At 38.1% G+C, this 20,077-nt stretch overlaps 1 protein-coding gene across 1 annotated transcript in view; it reads left to right on the top strand.

The window, feature by feature from the left end:
* Window positions 1-261: 261 nt before the first annotated feature.
* RAP1B (RAP1B, member of RAS oncogene family) overlaps window positions 262-20,077 on the top strand; it is a 45,645-nt gene continuing 25,829 nt past the window's right edge. Inside the window, exon 1 of the mRNA XM_086712856.1 lies at window positions 262-398. The gene's annotated coding sequence lies outside the window, so the exon portion shown is untranslated. The remainder of the gene's footprint in view (window positions 399-20,077) is intronic.

The following is a 20,077-nucleotide window of genomic DNA, read 5'->3' as shown; positions in this document are numbered from 1 at the left end:
GAACCAGGTGGCCCAGGCGAAGCTGAAAGGGGGACGAGTGCAGGCAGAGAAACACCGCGGAGAAAACGCTGCCGCGAAGGGCGCCGCGTGGGTCCGGCCTGCGCTGCGGCGGCGCGCAAGGCCCCGCCCCCTCGGCTCCCCTCGCTCCGCCCCGCGGCCCCGCCCCTTCCTCGGCCGCGCACCCGCGCGCCCCGCCCGCGGACGGAAGCGAGAGCGAGGCTGAACGCCTGACGTCAAGGCGACACCGCCAAACCTCGCCCAGAGTCAGGCGTGTAAACCAGCCCGAGCGGCGGCGGCGGCGGCAGCGGCAGGACCGCCGTGGCGCCGGAGCAGCGACCCGGAGGGAGCGCAAGGCACGGGGCGACGCGGGCTGCGGGGACCCGGTGACAGCGTGAGAGGTTCGCAGAGTGTGTGCGTGGCCGCTGAGGGGAGCGGCGGCGGTGGCGGCGGCCGCGCGGGGCGGGGGCCGGGCGCCGGCTGAGGGGAGCGGGTGGGGTGCGGCGCGGGCCGGGCGGGGCGCGCGCGGCGGTCAGGGACCCTGGCGGCCGCGGCGGCGGCTTCACGGCGCGCGGCAGGTGGTGCGAGGGCCCGGCGGCCGGCCGGCGAACGCGCTGCCTCCCGGGCCGGCGGGGACGAGCCGCCGCCGCCGCCGCCGGGGAACAGCGCGCTTTGCGGAAGGGGTCAAATGTCTGAAATATGGCGGAGGAAGTGAGAGCCCGAGGACCCCCCCCCCCCCACCCGCTCGCTCCCTCCTGCCCGCGGCCGCCGCAGCCTCTCCCGCTGCCCGCCGTTCCCCGCCGGGCTCCCCGGAACACTAGTATCCCGCGCCGGAGCCCCTTCGCTGGCCACCCCTGTGCCCTCCTGGGTGTGGGTGGAAGTTAGAACGGAAACCAGAAAGTTGTCCTTTGAGAAGACCCAGCTTCCCCCAGCCCCGAGCCAGGACGGGGAGCGTTCGGGGAAACCACTCCCCGGCGCCCTGCAGGCTCCAGCCTGACAGGGAAAAAGTTTGCCTGAAACGGGACTGGTTTGCTCCATTTGTTGCGGGAAGTGGCAGGAGGAAGGCAGCGGAGGGAGCCCCACCTAGTCTGGCAGCAGCCACCGCGTAGGGAAAAACTGTTAAAGGGGCCTTTCCTTTCGTCAGCAAGAGGAAATCTCTTTTCTCTTACAGAGGGAGACAAAATCCAGGAAGTTTGTCGTCTTCTCTTTTTCGCCATCTCGATGTGTCTAATCTTAAAACTGTCAGCACCATGAATTTTATTTAAAACTGTCCCCAGTTAACTGGGCCATTTGGATTTTTCTTCTGAAAAGAACTGATGGCTTTTGGAGAAAAGATCATCCTTGCGAGTTTAAGTACAAGATTTGCTTCCCCTTCGCCGTTACCCCCCCCCCCCCCCCCCGCCCCACACATTTATTAGTTTAGCAAAGCATTTTTGCCCTGCAACTCTTGTTTGGAAGGAACATAAGCAGTTCTGTATTACAGTAACGGGAAATTACATTTTTAACGGGGTAGAAGTTGACACTAAATGAACATCGTGATTTTAAAATTAATTCAGTCTAATTGGATTTTTGTTTTGCTGGTAGCATCTAATATATATCGAGTGCTTACAACTTAAAGCTTCTAACTTGTAAATTTTTTACTTTTTTGTAATTAGAAAGCTGTTTAGACTTGCTCAACAAAATCTTATCTTAGCAAGAAGTAACATAAAAGAAGGGAGATGTTCATTTAACTTCAAAGTCCTATCACTCCTGAAAGCTGACTCTTGAATAGTATTTGAGTCATAACGGAGTCATGGGACTTTTGAAGAGCCGGAAGGGACTATTTAGGTCATCCAGTCCCACCCTCTCATTTTATGGAGGAGGAAACTGAGGCCTAGAAAAGATAAGATTAGTTAGTGGCCTTGCGGACTTTTAGGACAGTATGTAATAGAGAAACTGGAAGAAGAAATAAAGTATTTTTATAGTGAATTACATTTTTACAGGATAGTAATCATACACAAAACGATTGGTACCTTAGTCAAATAGTGTGGAAGAACCACTTGGGTAGTTTCACTTCCAGATTTTAGGAGAGGAAATTGACAGTCAAGGAGGCTAAATAACTTTAAGGACACAGAACCCTGAAAGAGTGTCTTATTTGAGCCCATCTTTGCTTTTAAACTCTGCACTGCACCAAGTGTTTTCACTTGGATTTTCTTGTTTGGCATTCACAATAAATTGTGATGTTGTCTTATCTGAGGAAGCCCCAAAGCAGATCTTTAAAACACCTGTAGCCAGTTTTGTTTTAATGTTCGAGGTATCAATACAGCTGAAGAGCCCAATAATACACTGGCTTAATTTAAAAAATGTGATGGGGGCATGAAAATAATTGCTCTTTTGCATTCTCTCCGTAATACCCCCTGCTCCATTCCAGGAAGGTCCTCTCTTGCTATGACACCTATCACTTCCAACATTCTGCTACTGTTCTGTTGTCATTATTCGTATGATTTTTGTTATCTATTACTCTAAATTGTAAAGTCCAAGGACAGGATGTCTTCTTTGTATGCCCCAAAGCACGTACATTGCACATAGATAATACCAGTTTGTTAAATGTAAGCATAATGAGGGGAGGAACTGATCCATTTCATTCCCCATGATAATCTTAGTTCTGAGAACCTTGCCTTTGCACATAAGGGTTTAGCATTTAGGTAGAAAAATTAATTGTAGTAAACATTAAAGAGAGACTATTTGGAGAGCACTTTGTCTTCCTTTAGAAATAAACATTAACACATTGGCTTTGGGATCCTTTTAATTTTACAAACTGATTTTCATTTTATCCTCAAGATAATCCTTAACTATAAAATTCCAACATTTCTCTTTGCTATATGAAAGGAAAGTAAGCCTCCATGCTAAGGGGCATCTATTGAGTTGTAATGAAGAATTAATCCTAAAACTTTGATCATGTACATAAATATCATATTAAGTGTATCTTCAATGTAATTCAAGACTGGTAGAAGGCCTATGCAGAGATTGATAACATGGTAACTAATTATACATGTTGTTTTAAGTAGAAAGTCTGAGATTGGGATGAGAAATTGCTCGTTCAGTTTTGACTTTTGTTGTAGGTATTTGATAAATATCTGTTAGGGGAGTAAAATTAATGTGTGAACTAGATCTGGATACAAAGAAAATTTCACTGTTTTACACAGATATTTAGTTTTTTCCCAAATGTGTGATTTTAAATAGGTAATTTTATTACTGAATAATACCAAGATCTTATTGATACACATGTGTCATTTTCCTAGACTTACAATAACATGTTCCCTAGACTTACAATAACATGTTCCCGTGTATATGTGTATATATAAAGACATGTTCCCGTGTATATGTGTATATATAAAGACGGTGGGTATTGATCTGTGCTGTCTAAATTTGACACACCAGGAATAGTTTAGTCTTTGTGAACTAAATATTCAAAAGTGCTCTTTTTTTGTTATGACAGTGATGTCACATGTTCAGTCTAGAGAAAACTTGATAAAGATTTATCTTAAACTTTGTAAGACCACATAAAGTTGTGACTAAATATGTGCCTTGATTATTTTTCCCCTCTTACCATTTTTGAGGACTCCATAGTCTAAGAGATTAGGCTGAAGTTTTTACTATTAGCCTTTTTAAGTTAAATTTCTTTTAGAAAAAGTTAAGGAACAGATATTTTGGCTGATGCAATGATTCATTATAACACTGAACAAATTTTTCAATAAACAGGAGTACCATGTGCTGAAACACTTGGGCTGAAGCCAAATATTTTTCAGTGTTCTTAGATACTTTGCAGTAGTATCAAAAGGTACTAATTACCATTTGAGAACTTAAGTCTTTAGTTTATTAATTCTTTGGAAATCTCATGAATACATTGGAAGCAGTAGCTACAAAAAATAGAATGAATTTATCCATTTGCAATAAAGACTGGCTTGCTATACTTTGAGCCTAGTTGAACACTGGATTTTAAGACCAATCCCTTTTCCATAGAATTTCTCTTTTTGGGGGTGGGGGTGGGAGGAGAGAGCATGCACCTGGACCATGGCGGGTGGCGGGGGACAGACAGAGAATTCCCAGCAGGCTCCATGCTCAGCATGGAGCGATGTGGGGCTTGATGTTACAAACCATAAAATCATGATCTGAGCTGAAATTGACAGTTGGACACTTAACAGACTGAGCCATCCAGGTACCCCATGGAATTTCTGTTTTAAAGACATTTAAAGAAGAACCATTTTTGTGCTGCCTTTAAAGAATTAAAATCACTTTTTAAAATGTGCCACAAACAAAAAGAAATACCAGTATTCCATACTTGCTAGCTTTGATGTGTTTATTCCTGATGTTAGTCAAATTAAGGGTATACAGCAAGTGATTATTGTTTCAGTAGCAATTTAAAAAGAATTTTTGTTCTGCATTAACACAGGATCAAGAATTTTTAAACTGTTTCTAAGGAACCTTAAATTTATAAAAGAAAGAAATGAACATTTAGGGAAATGTACCAGGTTTTAAATAATATTTAAATTACCAAAAGAAAAAATACTTGCAACATGAACTGCAGAATTTCCATCTGGTTTTTATTATACAGAACAGTATCTGGAATATAACTATGATTAAAATTATTTGTATTTGAGGTACTTGAGTACTAGAAATATGTTTACTTTTAAATTAAGAATCTTAGTCTTTCTAACCACAGAGAGTAATTAATGTTCTGATTCTGGATTTTTACATTGAGCTGGCTTCTAAAGCTTACTCTTATAGTTATGCTATTTTATAATTTTGTAGATAAGCTCCTTTATATACCTTATATATTTTATGTATGTAACCAGTGAGACCTTTTAAATTTAAACTGGATTCTGATCTTATGAGATAATTTGCTAGGTAGTTTTTTCCAGTGGTGAGGAATTGAATCTTTTTAACTGTTGTACAGATAGACTCAATAAAGATATTAAAGGAAGAGAACATCTATTTAAAAACAGTTATAAATAATTTTGATTGCTTTAAATTATTGACTTGGAATCAGCACCTTCACTACATTATAGATCTTGCTGAATTTTTCAGTAGTTGCTCTGAAAATTTATTTCAGTAAAAATGTACTTTTAATAAAATAGACATTTTTTCTTATTCAAAACTTAGCATTTCATTAAATAACTTTTTCTTGAAAACATACACAGAACTGATGGCCTCACTGGTAGATTACCTGTTGCTTTCCTCTGCTTTGTGGGAAGAGAAAAAGATGAAAGAAAATCTGTTTTGTCCATGTAATAGCAGTTTTTGGCAAAGGCTTCTGGAAAGGAAATGGAAAATGTTATGTAAAATAAAGTTCTAATTATCTGTGTCTTCTAAAATTTATACTTCTAAAGTTTATACATTGGAATATATTTTTCCAAGTCACTTTATTCTAAAAAAAAAATTGGGAGACTTTCTGAAAGTTAATGGAACTGAGGGTATCGATAAAATAAAAACTGTAAATATAAACTGTTTAATTAATAGGTTTTTGGTGTCAAAGTGGTATGCATATTGCATCCAACTGTTACCTTGTGTTTTAAGGTTGCAGTGAGAATATTACTATTTTATGCTAACAAAGTTATAGCTGCTACTTCTAAGATTTATAAGTTATGTTTAAGTTACTTGATAACAAAACTGAGGAATCCTTTGGTAATCTTGAATTCTATACTGTACAAATAATAAGGATAGGGATGAAGTATACAAATATGTGTGTATTTTCTTCTGCTCTTGAAATTCTTCAACTTGAAATTGCACTGGGTTTGTATTGGTAAGATTGGCTGCATTTTTAAATGTTTGTCTTTTTAATTTTCTTGTTAAAGTGTTTTAGAACGCAGAAGAATACAAAGAAGACAGTATCACTTATAATTCCACCAGTACAATGAAGTTTTAGGCAAAATTTGTACTTCCCTTTCTGAAGTTTTCCTCCTCGTGGTTCCTCAGTGGGAAAAATAACATATATTAGAGTTGTTGAGGATTTTTTTTTTTAAGAGAGTACACACACCGATGAGGGGCAGGGGGAGAGGGCTTGGAGCCCAACACACGGCTTGATCTCACAACTGTGAGATCATGACTTGAGTCAGATGCTTAACCCACTGAGCCACCCAGGCATCCCTTGGGTTGTTGAGGATTAAGTGGAGTATTATCCGTAAATTATTATAGAGACTATACTAATGTAGTATTAGTTCTTGTTCTGTAAAACTTTTATTCCTCTGTAGCATTGCTTCTTCCAGCTGAAGTTGATTTTTAAGACTGTTATTAATGTATGAATAAGGACTAAGACAAAATCATTGTGATTGTGAACAGCATAACAAATTGTCTAGCTCAGTGGTTTTCAAAGTATGCTCCAAAGAATCCTTGGGGTTGCGTGAACATTTTCAGGAGTCTGCACATACAAATTTTACAATAATACTGAGATGTTCTTTACCTTTTTTACTGCGTTGACATGTGTACCAATGGTACGAAAGCAGTGGTGTGTAAAATTTAGGGCACCTTAGAACCAGTCAAGTCAGAGCACCATGCTGTATTCATAGTCATTGTATTCTTCACTGCCATGCACAAAAAAACAAAAACCAGAAACAAAAAACTTCACTCACCTAAATGCACTTGATGAAGAAGTAAAAAAACAAAAAAAAATTGTTTTTTTGTTTTTTAATCAAATCTTGGCTCTTGTACATATTATTTCAATATGCTATGACAGAATGAAAAGATTGCTTGAAACACTGTTTTTGCTGGCATATTGAAGATACAACAGTTCTCTATAGGAAAAGCATTTGTGTAATTTGAGTTGCAGGCTGAACCAGCCACTTTTTTCATGAATACCATTTTTACTTTAAAGAATCCCTGAAAAACTACAGTTATTCAGACTTGGGTACTGGGGAGACATTTTCTCCATAATAAACAAAATGAGCCTGTTGCTTTAAGGAAAGGATCAACAGTATTTATGGTCAATGATAAAGTTCCAGTTTTCAAGTGAAAATTAGAATTGTGGAAGATTTCTATCGGCCACTGTGCTCTTGACAGCTTCCCAATATTTAGAAAAAATTTTCTGATGATATTAGTGATGTTAAAGAAGATCGTTTTTTAAAAAGAATATATAATGTGTCAACATTTGAAGATCCACATAACTCTGTACAAGTGTTTTCTAAATGACCAATGCATGATGTTACAAAATCATGCATGGGTAAGAAATCCTTCCATTAAACCAATGGGTTTTAATATTCCGGCAGATCTAAAGTTTTTTGGTAAGGTTTCCGTTCCAGTATATTGCAACCAGTTGTCAAGTTTTGGTGTAGTATCAAAAGAGAATATCGACATTTAAGGCTACTAAATGTTTCCAGCTGTGTGGTTATTATTCACCTTTTTGTACACTCATTTTTCCATGCTTTGTTCTCAGTGTTTACCATCTTTGATTTATGTTGGAGGGGAATGTAAGAATAGGAAGCATAGATAAATGTGAAGCCATGTTTTCATGTGCTTCATCTTGAAATCTCTTATTAATATGTAGTCATTTTAGGTTGACTTTTTTAATAGGCTTCTTGAGCATTCCATTCAACTTTTGATCATAGTAACAGATTAGCTGATTATTATTTTTTAAGCCTATTTCTTGGTTTTAATATTTGTTTTGTACACCTGGTAATTCATCTATACATAGATTGTACGTGTGCCCAAATTCTGACATAACCTTAAGGTAGTTTTTTTAATAGTTGACTTTCATGATTTTAGAATAGTAGCTTTCCTGTAGTAAAGCTATCAATTTTCTTCTCATTTCAAGTTTAATAATGTCTCTTTGACCTGAGAATTTGCTGTGTTGTCTACCTTTAGTGGATACATTTTAAAATGTATATATTTTTTAAATTTTAGCATGCACAAGGTAGGGAAGGTAAGAGGGGGAGAGAGTCTTTATCAGGCTCCACACTTAGCATAGACCCAAATGCAGATCCCACGGCCCTGGGATCATGACCTGAGCCAAAATCAAGACTCAGATGTTCAACCGACTGAACCACCCAAGAGCCCCTTTAGTAGATACCTTTAAAACAAATGTAAGTTCTTCTGAGAGAAAGTTCTTCTTTCATGCTTGTTTAGGAACAGTTGTAGCAATCCTTGTTAAGGATTTTTATAAACTTCATGTCATAGAACAGCTCCAAATCTTTTATTTTTTTTGTTTACTGTAAAGTTTATTTATTTTTGAGAGAGAGGGAGAGAGAGAGTCCCAAGCAGCTCTGCACTATCAGCACAGAGCATGATGTGGGGCTCGAACTCACAAACGGGGAGATTATGACCTGAGCAAAAACTAAGAGTCAGACACACTTAACCGACTGAGTCACCCAGGCACCCCAGTTCCAAATTTTAAAGGAGTTTTAGGCTAATCTGCATTCAGTTCAAGTAATAAGTTTCAGATTATGAAAGAAGGTGGGTAAGTTGTAGCTTATACTGTACTTAATTTCTTAGAAATTTAGTGCCAGTTATTTCCCTAGAGATAATAAAATGGATGTGTTCTGTGAAGAGTAGTGAGTCTGAGTTCCACTGTTTGAAAGAACAGCGTTGACAGAAGAGGAAGAGGCAGAGGCGTGGAGTGGTGTAGAGGAGTAAGTGTAAAAATGCTAACTTTGGGGTAGCTTTGAGGAGTAAGCATTATAGAACTCCTGCCTACAAAAGCTAATTCCACAGTGAGGGGGAGGGAATTTAATAGGAAGCTTTAGTTCTCTCTATATTAAACAATTACCTGGTCAGCTGTTCTGAACTAAGGAACATAGTGAGATTATATTTTAGGTTCAGGACACCCAAATTACAGTTAATAGCACTGGCTATTGCTATGCAGTTTTAGTTGCTAGCTGAAAAAAATTTGTATGAAATTTTCTCTATTTTAGATTTTTTTATACTTTTTTTTCTTTGAAGAGTCCTGTCACCTTCATCATCTTCAACAAAGAGAAGACAGGATGTGCAAGCTTTTAAAGACAGAAGAGCATTCATAACATTTTTCTGTTGACATGAAGTGATGATGGTGATAATAGGCAGTGAAGAGGTAGAAGGGCAGGAAATAGTGCAGAAAAGAGTAAGGAAGATGATTAAGATGTTCTCTTTCTAATGAGCAAGACTACTGTTAACTGCATTCACTTTAGAGTTCTGATTGAACTGGAATGATAAACACTTTGAAAAGCATTTGTGATGTTTTAGTGATTGATCCATCTTATCTACCAAAGAAAGGGTCCTAGGTAGAAGATAAATTAATATTACCTATCTGAGATTGTGGGGTTTAAAGTAAAAGTTCCGTCACTAAGCAGTGTGAGCTGAGAGTACTTTTATTCCTCAACAGACAGACCCTTTATGTACTTTCCTCTGAACCTTCGGGTGCTCAAATTGGACACTTACTTTTCGCATAAGTTTTAGCTGATGACTTGAAGCTTGAGGGGTAAATTTGAGGAATGATGTGCTAGTTTTCAGTAGTTGCTAGACCTTTGATTCCAGCCTGTTAAGTAGCATGGCTTAGTGATTATAATTTTGACCTAAGTGTCTCAGGCTTCTCTCTGGCACTGGCTGTAAAACCTTGAACAAGTTAACTTCTCTCTTAGGACTTATCTTTCCATAAAGCAAGTTTGATTAAATGGCTGTTTAGGTCTTTTTGAGCGCTAAAATCCTGTGTTTCTGTGGTATTACTCTTGTTTAAGCCAGTCCTCTCTTGTTTGACTCCTACAGGAGCTTCCTAACTTGTTTCAGTTCTTGTCTTCATCTAGCTCAGTCTCCACCTAGAATTAAAAAAAAAAAAATGTAAATCAGATCATGTAGTATCCTCCAGTCCCAATCCCCCCCCCCCCCAGTGTCTTAAAATAGAAACCAGATCCAGTTCTTGCTTATTTCACAACTTTATCTCTTCTCCATTGTTAACAAAGCTCTATCCATACTGAACAACTTTCTGATCTTGACCCAACAAGCCCTTTATCATCTTTTGAGATTTGGGGTTTACAGCTACTCTCTAGTGTGATCTTTCTCCAGCTCTCTGCAGTTCTGACTCAGTGTCAACATTATATCTTAACTCAGCTGTACATTTACAGGGAAGTTTCTCTTGATCACCTTATATAAAGGAGTATCCCCTTTATTGTCGTCATAGCTCTTATCATAATCAGTAATTAACATTTATCCACTTATTCTCTCTTGCCCTCTAAACTGTTTCAGGAGGCCAGGAATACCATGTCACTTTGCCACCACAATCTCAAATGGTTAGCCCAGTAACTGGCACATAGTGCTCAACAATTTTTTATTTTAATGAGAAAAATACATAAAGTATTCCGTAGTTTATCAGTTCCCATCATAGGCCATTTACACTAATTTTTTTAAGTGTTATATCTGTTTCCAACTATAATTCTTCATTATTTAGGGCATCTGTCTCTTGAGGACTCATTCATCTGACTGCATGTTATTGAGAGCTAGTTGTTCTCAGTTACTGTATGTTAGAATTAAATCACGTAATTATGCACAAAAGGTTTTAGCAAAGACATGAAAAGTTAATCTGAAATTTAAATAGCAGTTCAAAATAATAATAATTGATACCCAAATGAGTGATAGAGATGAATGGTTATAGAGTCAGAGGAATAGTGAAAAATCTTAGGCTCTAGTAGTCCAAAAAGACCTAAAAAATGAGGTGGGTATGATCTACACATGATATCAAGAGAGAACGTAAGGTTTAGACCATCAGTGAATCAGGGTAGGCAACAATACGGAAATTAGAAAATGCAAAGTTTTTCAAAGAAGTGTTTTGCTATCGTAGATGTTTATGAAATGAATTATAGGCCCAGAATCCCTCACTTAGAATTCTTGGTCCCAGGTGTTTTGGAATTCAGAATTTTGTGGAAAGATTTGTTTTGAATATTAGTAAGAGTATTCAAACTCTTAATATTTCTAAAGTGAAACATGAATAGTCACACTGAATAGGATGAATAAAAACTTTAAATAGCCTCATGGTAGTACTTAGGTGAGGTTTTGCTCTGTAAAAAAATTATATCTTCTATGAAAAATGGATCTAAAATTGTTAGAAAGACTTTACTCTTTATTACTTTGTGTCTTTGGGGAGGACATCAGGGTCTGAAAACATTAGCTTACAAACAGTCTCTGCCAAGCAATTCTTTTCGACACAGATTCAGGCTGGAATGCCCTGTTTAGGGTGATGAGTCTCTTAAGGAATGGGAAAACCACCTAATTCCTTAGAATCCAGTTAAATGTTTGGAAATAGTGAAGATTCATTTGTGTATATTGGTGCCTGGAACATAATAAGTGGTTTTTTAAAATGTTTAATGATTGACAGCTCATATATTAGCCACAATTTCTTGGTAGATTTTTAAAGTCTTTTAAGATATCATGTAGTTTGTCTCCCAGTTCATAAGGTTTCTAAAAATTACATGATACATTTAATTGTGAAGTAAGAGTACAATAGGAGGTTGGAATAGGAATACTATATAGGGCTGACTTGATCTCTAAAAATCCTTGATGCGGGGGGGGGGGGGGGGGGGGTGCCTGGGTGGATCAGTCGGTTAAGCATCCAATCCTTGACTTCAACTCAGGTCATGATCTCACAGTTCTTGGGATTGAGTCCTGAGTTGGGCTCTGCACTGGCAGTGTGGAGCTTGCTTGGGATTCTCTCTCTCCTCTCCCCCGCCTTGCCCATGCATGCATGCTCTCTTACACACATACTCTTTCTCTCAAAATACATAAACATATAAAAAATAGAAATCCTTGATGGAATCACTTGTTTTTGACAAGGAAGGAAGGAAATATCTGAAGATGCTTCTTTGGAACTCAGAATTGATTACAGAAAGTCCCTGCATACTTTTTGTGGTTTCCCCATGTGCACTCCTTATTCTAACAACCTAATTAACACCCAAACTTTGGTTCTCATTGCTTTTCTCCATTCATTTGGTATATACGAATGTCCAAGAATGCAAACATGTATATGCTATTTTTTGGATACTGACTTCTATTTCTTAGAATTGCCAAGACAGGCAAGTTCTGAAGCTACTTTAAAAAAAAAAAAAAATACTTACTGACCTACTAATTATGCAAGTAAGTGAGTAATGTATGAGAAAGCCAAATACAAGCATTATTTGTGGCTTCCAGAGTGTGGCATGCATTTTATTTTTCTAAATGGACTTTATTTTACTCAATAACTGAGAGCATCTTTGAACAAACTGACCATGGCAAAGTGTAAAAGGAAGAACTTAAATTAAAAATAACTTCATAAAACAATTAGTTGCATAAACCAGTGTTGGCATTAAGCAGCTAGCATAAACTGCTGCTTACTTAGATTGAGATACTAAAATTACAAGAGAAAACTATGGGAAGTACCTCTGCTTCCACTGTTCTTTTTTGTTAGTTGGTTAATTTTTCTCCTCTGAACTTTTGGCAGGTTTACTAGGGAATTTTCCATTAGGAATGTCCTGGGCTTGAAATTTCATTTAGAATGTAATTTAGTCATGCAAATTATGAACCCACAGTCTAAATCATGGCATTCCTCTTATGGTTTCAAATGCATTTGAGGGTAGTCACATTAAGCTTTTTCATTTAATCCTAGTTAGGAGGTTAACAGTACAATGAAATAAAATATTTTTTGCAGTCATTTATTCCTTCTTTCATGGAAGACACTAATTCTGTTTCTGAATTCAGCCTTATGTTGAAACAGATTGTAAAATTATGTTTTAAAAAAAATGTTCCCCCATCCTTATAGATGGTGGTGTTTTGTAAAATTTGAGTGTTTATATTAAAAGAAATAGTCGTGATGTTCTTCCATTTATGAAGACAGGTTTGGTTTGTTCTGGAATCTACCCTTAACTTAAATTCTAATTTACCTGCTAGTACTAAAGCACCTCACTTCTGATTTCTTTTACCTCTACCCTAACAGCTCATAAACTACTTAGTGTAGCATTTGCTTGAAATATATGAAAGCAGATATTTTATCTAACAAATAGGGATGTCTCTGTGGTTGTAGTTCTCTGATTCTGCAACCTGTTCAGAAGATTTATTAAGCATCTTTGGTGTTAGTATTAAATTCTGAAATGACAAATCAGCAAACTTGGAGAAGATGTGACTTCACCTAGGAACAGAAAAATACATCATTAGCTTTCTTACCCCCAATAATGGTCATCTCTTTGCAGTGGTTGTTTTCTCTTTTTCTGTGACTTGTGAAAGTTAAGACCTTGAGAGCAAGTTATTTAAATTGCTGAAGAATCTGATTTCTGGAGACCTGAGGAACAGAGAGACCCTCTTTTTCTTTACTAAATCGGGGGACAGTTATTTGAAGGCAAAAAGATGAGGAAGACAGTCTGTGGTGAACTGACCTTTCTTTGCTAGGAATGTAGGTCTTAGGGACTTTAGGAAGAACATGGAGGTTTTATCAGAGTCTTTCAGAAGTGCTTTTAAAGACTTATGCGCGCTCACACACAAACACTTAAAATCCCTACTATGATGAGAGGTCATCAATATGATAACCACTGCTGTAATATCACTTAGCTCTTGTAGGCTTCTGGGTCTTCAGATTTAAATTTGATCTGATCTTGAGACCCTCCTTGTCACCATTCCCCACAGTGGTTTTGTTACCTCTTCCCATATCCCATGCATGGCTCCTTACTTCCTGTCGTTCTGGGGTGTGGCCCATATGGGCCAGAGTACATCTAACAGAAATATAATATCTGCCTTAAAATGTCTTTTATAGATACACAGATGTGTGTGTTCACATTTACCTTAAGAGAGACCAGTGTCTGAAAAGACACAGATCTAAATAAGTCCTATTTAACAAACTTGCTTTGTAGAAAATAAAAATGCTGGAGACTAGTTTTCCCAGCCTCCTTTATAGCTAGGGTGCAAGTACTTGTGGTAGGTCCAGCAAACAAAGGAATTTTATTTTCTTTTTTAATATTTATTTTTGAGAGAGAGAGCATGCGCGCACACGCGCGGGGGTAGGGCAGAGAGAGAGAGAGAGAGAGAGGAAGATGCAGGATCCAGGCTGTGAGCTGTCCACACAGAGCCTGATGTGGGGCTCGAACTCACAAGCCGTGAGATCATGACCTGAGCCGACGTTGGATGCTTCACTGAGCCACTTAGCGCCCCAACAAAGGAATTTTCTAAAATAATCTAAAGGGAAACTTTGCAGAGCTCCAGTGGCATGAATCCTTTAATGTTAAACTGTTTGCTCCATTGACTACTTCCAGAATCAAAGGGGGCAGATTTAATTTAGCTTCAAATGTAAAAATGTACTTTACCCAACATGCCCTTTTCAATTTTATCTTTAAAGCTTGATTGAGTTTTGGGGTATGTTGGGGGCTTATCTTCTTGCCATAGGTTCCTCTGGTAACACTGTTTAGTCATCCTTAGGAATGGTTCTAAACAACTGAATCTGTTGACCAAGTGAATAATGAATGAATATTGAATGAATGAATGAATGAATGATGAATGAATGAATGTTGTAAAAATGAGCATCAGCAACTGTGCCAGAATCCAAAGTCATTGTTTTTGGTAGACAGTCTTCAGCATTCAGGCAAACCATTCTCAGTGATTCCTTTCACGTTTTTTGGGGGGAGAGAGTGTGCATATTATTTTGTGGCTAATTAATATATCTTTGTAAATTATCAAACAGCAGTGCTAGTTATTTAAAATAAAGTATTCTGCAACAGAAGTTTTCAGTGTTTTTAGAGTTACAACCCTATTTCTCCTCCTAAACCACAGTAGTGATTGATAATTAAGAACTGTAATCTTTCCCTTTGGGACCGGAGTTGGTCTCAGAATCATTCTCAACACTGCACTCCAGGATATTTTGAGTTGTTGTTTGAGCTAAAACCCGTTGGCCACCAGTGAATTAGTGGACAAGATCTATCCTTACTTCGAGGTTCTAGCTTATAGAGCAGGTATCAGCAAACTTTTTCTGTAAAGTGCCAAATCATAAATTTTTAGCCTTTGTGGACCATACAGTCTCTGTCACTACCATTCAACTCTACCATTGTAGTATGAGCAACCATAGACAATATGCAATTGCGTGGCAGTGTTCCAACAAAACTTTAATTATAAAAAAACAGACAGTAAATGGGATTTGACCTGAGGTCTGGAGTTTGCCAGACCCTAGGGCAAGAAACTGGTTTTGATTCATTCAACAAATAATTGCATTCTGTATTCCAAGTGTTAAGTGCTGTTTATGCAGCAATTAACTTCACACTTAGATCCCTGGCCATGAGATATTTAAGTCATAACTGAGTATTATGTACTTGGATGGATCCAAAGCAGCTTCTTGAGGAAAAGTATGGCCTGCCCTAGGAATCTGCCTCATTTGTCAATATAAGTGAGATCTTAACGCAAATACGCTAAGTGGTGCCATGTTGTGTGGTCGCGGTATTAACTAAAAGTAATCTCAGTATGCTTCGGATATCACATGCTATGGCATCAAAGTTAACATCCTGTTATAAAAAATAGCCTTGATGTGTATATCTGGTATCTGCACTGTGTGCACATAGTAGGTACATAGTATTCCTACAGTCTTATAGAATGAAGCTGAAATTACTGATTGTCTTAACTTTTTGTCAGTCTCTTGCAGTTTCTTTCCTCCACGCAGTACATTATTTCTGATCTCTTAATTTTAGTTTTCATCAACTCATTATAGGTTTTTGTTGCAAACCGGTGCATTTTAAAAGTAGACCATATTTAAATCATCTTAATAAAATGCTTAACATTTCTAGATGTATTGTCCAGCCTTCTGTTAGAACTATTTTTATTCATTTAAAAAGTACCTCTAGTTTTTTCAATATTGGTATGTTTCTCTTCAAAATGTCTAGGACTGTTGCTTATAAAAATGAGACAAGGTTTCTAGGGCTACCTGGGTGGCTCAGTCGGCTAATCATCCCACTTTGGCTTAGGGTATGATTTCATGGCCCTGCATCAGGCTCCATGTTGACAGCTCAGAGCCTAGAGCCTGCTTCATATTCTGTGTCTCCCTATCTTTCTGCCTCTCTCTGTCTCTCTCAAAAATAAACAAACATTAAAAATTGTTTTTCTTTAAAATGAGACAAGGCTAGGGGCGCCTGGGTGGCGCAGTCGGTTAAGCGTCCGACTTCAGCCAGGTCATGATCTCGCGGTCTGTGAGTTCGAGCCCCGCGTCAGGCTCTGGGCTGATGGCTCGGAGCCTGGAGCCTGTTTCCGATTCTGTGTCTCCCTCTCTCTCTGCCCCTCCCCCGTTCATGCTCTGTCTCTCTCTGTCCCCAAAATAAATAAACGTTGAAAAAAAAAAAAATTTAAAAAAAAAAAAAAATGAGACAAGGTTCTTGACCAAACTCAGAGATCTATATTATGTTAACTGTATGTAGACCTTCTTGCTGTTTTTATTTTCCCATTTATACCCTGAGATCCATTCAGACTGTGCTTTCTATGGAGTCTACTCATATTCCTACATTTTTTTGCCTTCTGTGCCTTTGCTTTCACTTTTCTTTTCTCTAGTATGTTCTTTCCTATTGAAGTGCTGTGCCGTTTGGTCATTTGCCTCCTTCTTCATAAATCTCTCCCTGACCTGTCTTCAGATTTTGACAGTATTTTTTGTTTCTTTTGATATTTTTCATATTTTATGTCATTTTTCCTACAAAATTGTAAGCTTCCTGAGACCAAGTATGTTTTGTTCATCTTTGTAACCTTCATTGTGACTTTCACTTAAGGCATATTCAAATACTAATTAGATGAAAGGTACTCCTAATTAAGCAGGGGACAGTGTTTCTTAATGAGAAACGTCCCTAGACTTGTATCCAAATGAGAAAACTCGTGTCAAGATATACAGTAAATTGTAAATGCTGTACGAATATTGTCTGTTACCATATAAACACTCAACTTGGCTCTTATGCATAGTGTCACATACAATTTGGTTTTTAATTTCCATATTTTATTTCAGAGAAGAGTATGATTCTATTGCAGAAAAAGATAAGCTATGTCGTACCCCAAGTTTGTGCAAGATGTTTTCTAAGCCTTTGCAGTTTCTTTTGTTTTCTTTTTTTTTTTTTTTTTTTTAAGAGAGAGTGCACACATGTGCGAGCAGGGGAGAGGAGCGGGAGGGAGAAAAAGAGAGAGAGAGAGAGAGAGAGAGAGAGAGAGAGACCTAAGCAGGCACCATGCTCAAGGTGGAGCCTGACCCCACAACCCTGGGATCATAACCTGATCCGAAATCACGAGTCAGACACTCCACTGACTGAGCCACCCAGAAGCTTCTCGTATCTTTAAGATTGTGAAACATAACAGAAAGCAAATTCATATGAAGATGTATTCCTACTAAGATGAACAACCATCTTGATTTGCTCAGAACTAAGGATTTCCTGGGACACAAGACTTACAGTGCTAAAACCAGGACTTTTGGTAACCCTGATTCCACTTTATGCTGTAGCCATCTCCTTTGCATATCACTGTTGGCACAGTTTCTAAGAAGTGTAGTAAATGCCTGGTAACTAGGTGATTGGCTTGGCGGGAGGAGGTGTTGGGGGGCGCTTCAGCTTTTATTTTTTAAGTTTCTGAGTATTGGACATTTTTAAATGTTCAAATGAAGATACAAAAGTGCACTTGCTTAATTGATCTATTTAGGAATATATTTGTGTATGACATATCATTGGTGACTTTATGAGAAAGTGGTGCTGCTCAACTGTTTAATTTAAAATTGCATAATCTGTCAGATGATTAATGCTTTATTTCAGTGCACTGTATTAAATAAAGCAAAGTCTGAGGTGACCTGAAATTTTCCTCTTAGTTCCCTTTACAGTGGTTTGAGTTTTGCTCATAGATTTGCACTGCAGAGACTGTTTCTAAAGAAATGTCTAGGATAGTCTGTGCCTAGTCATTCCTTTGCTGGAATTGGCTTTTGTATGTCCTCATGTATATAAATCAGAGAAGTCCATGGCTGAAATCTCTCTAATAGCAGGTATATAACTTAAAATTACCAAAAATCTTTGCAAGTTTTATCAGCAGTTAAGCTATAGTAGCTTAACTATTCTGGGACATGCACTGTGCCTTGGTGGTATTATTGGGAAAGAGCCATTCAAAATATCGATACTTTATACCAAAAGGACATTAATGACCTGGTTTCTCCCCCTTTTCCTCCCTTCCTTCCCCCCCCCCCATTTTGTAATGATTAAATTTTTTAACTGTACCTCTTGGGGCTATATGTGAAATAATAATAGCATCTTTAATTTGACTAATCTGTTGGCTAAAATAGGCTCTTCTGGAATAGTTTGCTTGGTTGTTATCCTCTTTTTTTCTTGTTTTAAGAATGTGAATAGAATCCTCTGATGTTGTTTTAGATTTTTATGGTTCTTTTTGCCAGTCTGTGAGACTTGCCAGCTTATATCTTGGACCACATTGTTGTAGAAAAATTACTTGTGCCTTTAGAGCAAATGTATCCCAACATTATATTCCTATATAGAAATGTAAAGATCAGATTTGAGCGATGAAAAAAACTTGAGAAGACAAGAAAATGGAAAATTTTAGGTTGAAGTTGAGAAAGAATGGTGTTCTTTTCACAAAAGAAGGAAGGAATCTGTACTTTGCTTATAGTAGTTTTGGCTGATTTTTAATAGATAAATTTTCCTTTAGACTAGATGTTAATAAAAGAATGTGAAGTAAACACTGGCAGTGGTGTCATCATAGCAGTACTTACTTGTTTAATCCTAAAGAAATGAGAAAATAGGATGCAAGATATTTACTGCCCTGATCACAAAAGGCTTCAGATAAGGAGGAAAAGAAGCAAGTGTAAAGACACTATTTGACACTTTGTGGGCAAATGATTTTTATATGTTATGGTTTATTGTACAACACAAGTTTGTTACTGAATATTTTGCCCCAAGATACTCATTAAGCCTAAGAAGGCTTTTGGTTTTGTACAGTATTAATTTTTTCTGTTCATAAATTGATAAAAGCCTTCATCAAATCAAAGATCATTTGATGAAGACTTAACTAAAACTATAAACCTTAAAATTGAGATTTGTAGTCATCTAAATGAATTCTATATTTCAATTAATAAGCCAGGAATATTGAGTGGAACATTATACATGGTACATTTACAGTCTTGCTAAACAAATCAATGCTCTGTTCTATGCCTGAAGCCTTTTGAATACATTGAGCATCTTCTTCCTAATCTCTTTAGTAATAAATTCTACCATGTCTATACCATTGTCAGTTTTTACCCCGCCATCTTTTAAGACCTGTTGTAAAAGATAAGATACTTACTGAACCAAGTCTGTTCTTAGGCTCCCAATCTGGTTTAATGGCCTCACTATCCATGTCTGATCATGCTGTATCCCATCCCATTTTCCTCACCCATCTAGTCAGTCACCATGTTTCTTGATTCCTTCTCTCACTGCCCTAACTTAGGTCACCATCTCTCACCTGCGGTAGCTTCTTACCCAATTCCCAGAATTCAGAAAACTAATACTCAGTTTCTGAAACACAGATATGGTCATATCATTTCCCAACTTGCAAACTCTTTGTCTCAGTTTCTTGTCGAATACAGGTCAAACTCTCAAGCTAAGAGGGTCCCCTTCCTTGTCCATCCACTCCCCCCTCCCTCCACACCATGCATTCATAATCCCTTTTCCCAGAATGTCCTCATTTCCTAGTGAACTGCCCTACTTCTTTAAAATATCCACTGGTCTGGTTTAAATATCCATATAGGTTTCTTGAGCCTTGTTCGACATGTCTGTATAGGCAGAGAATTCTCTTCTGTGTACACATAGCCCTTTGTTCTGTAGACCCTGCTTGATTGTGAGGTAACAGTGCAAACACTACATTGTATTTTATTTTATTTATTTATTTTTTATTTATTTTAGAGCACAAGAGCAGAGGCAGAGGGGGAGAGAGAGAATCTTAAGCATGTTAGATGCTTAGCACGGAGCCCAATACAGGGCTTAATCCCACAACCCTGGGATCATGACCTGAGTTGAAATCAAGAGTCGGATGTTCAACTGACTGAGCCACCTAGGTGCCCCACGAACACTACATTTTAATGTCCTAAACCAACAGTTATTCTGGGGTATAAAGGCCACTAAAATGTAGTTGTCATATTTTTTTCCCT

The sequence above is a fragment of the Puma concolor genome, chromosome B4, assembly GCF_028749965.1.
Source record: "Puma concolor isolate L17-30 chromosome B4, mPumCon1.1.hap2, whole genome shotgun sequence".
Classification (NCBI taxonomy): domain Eukaryota; kingdom Metazoa; phylum Chordata; class Mammalia; order Carnivora; family Felidae; genus Puma; species Puma concolor.
Note: the sequence above shows the minus strand (reverse complement) of the source record. Positions and strands in the feature narration are given on the sequence as shown.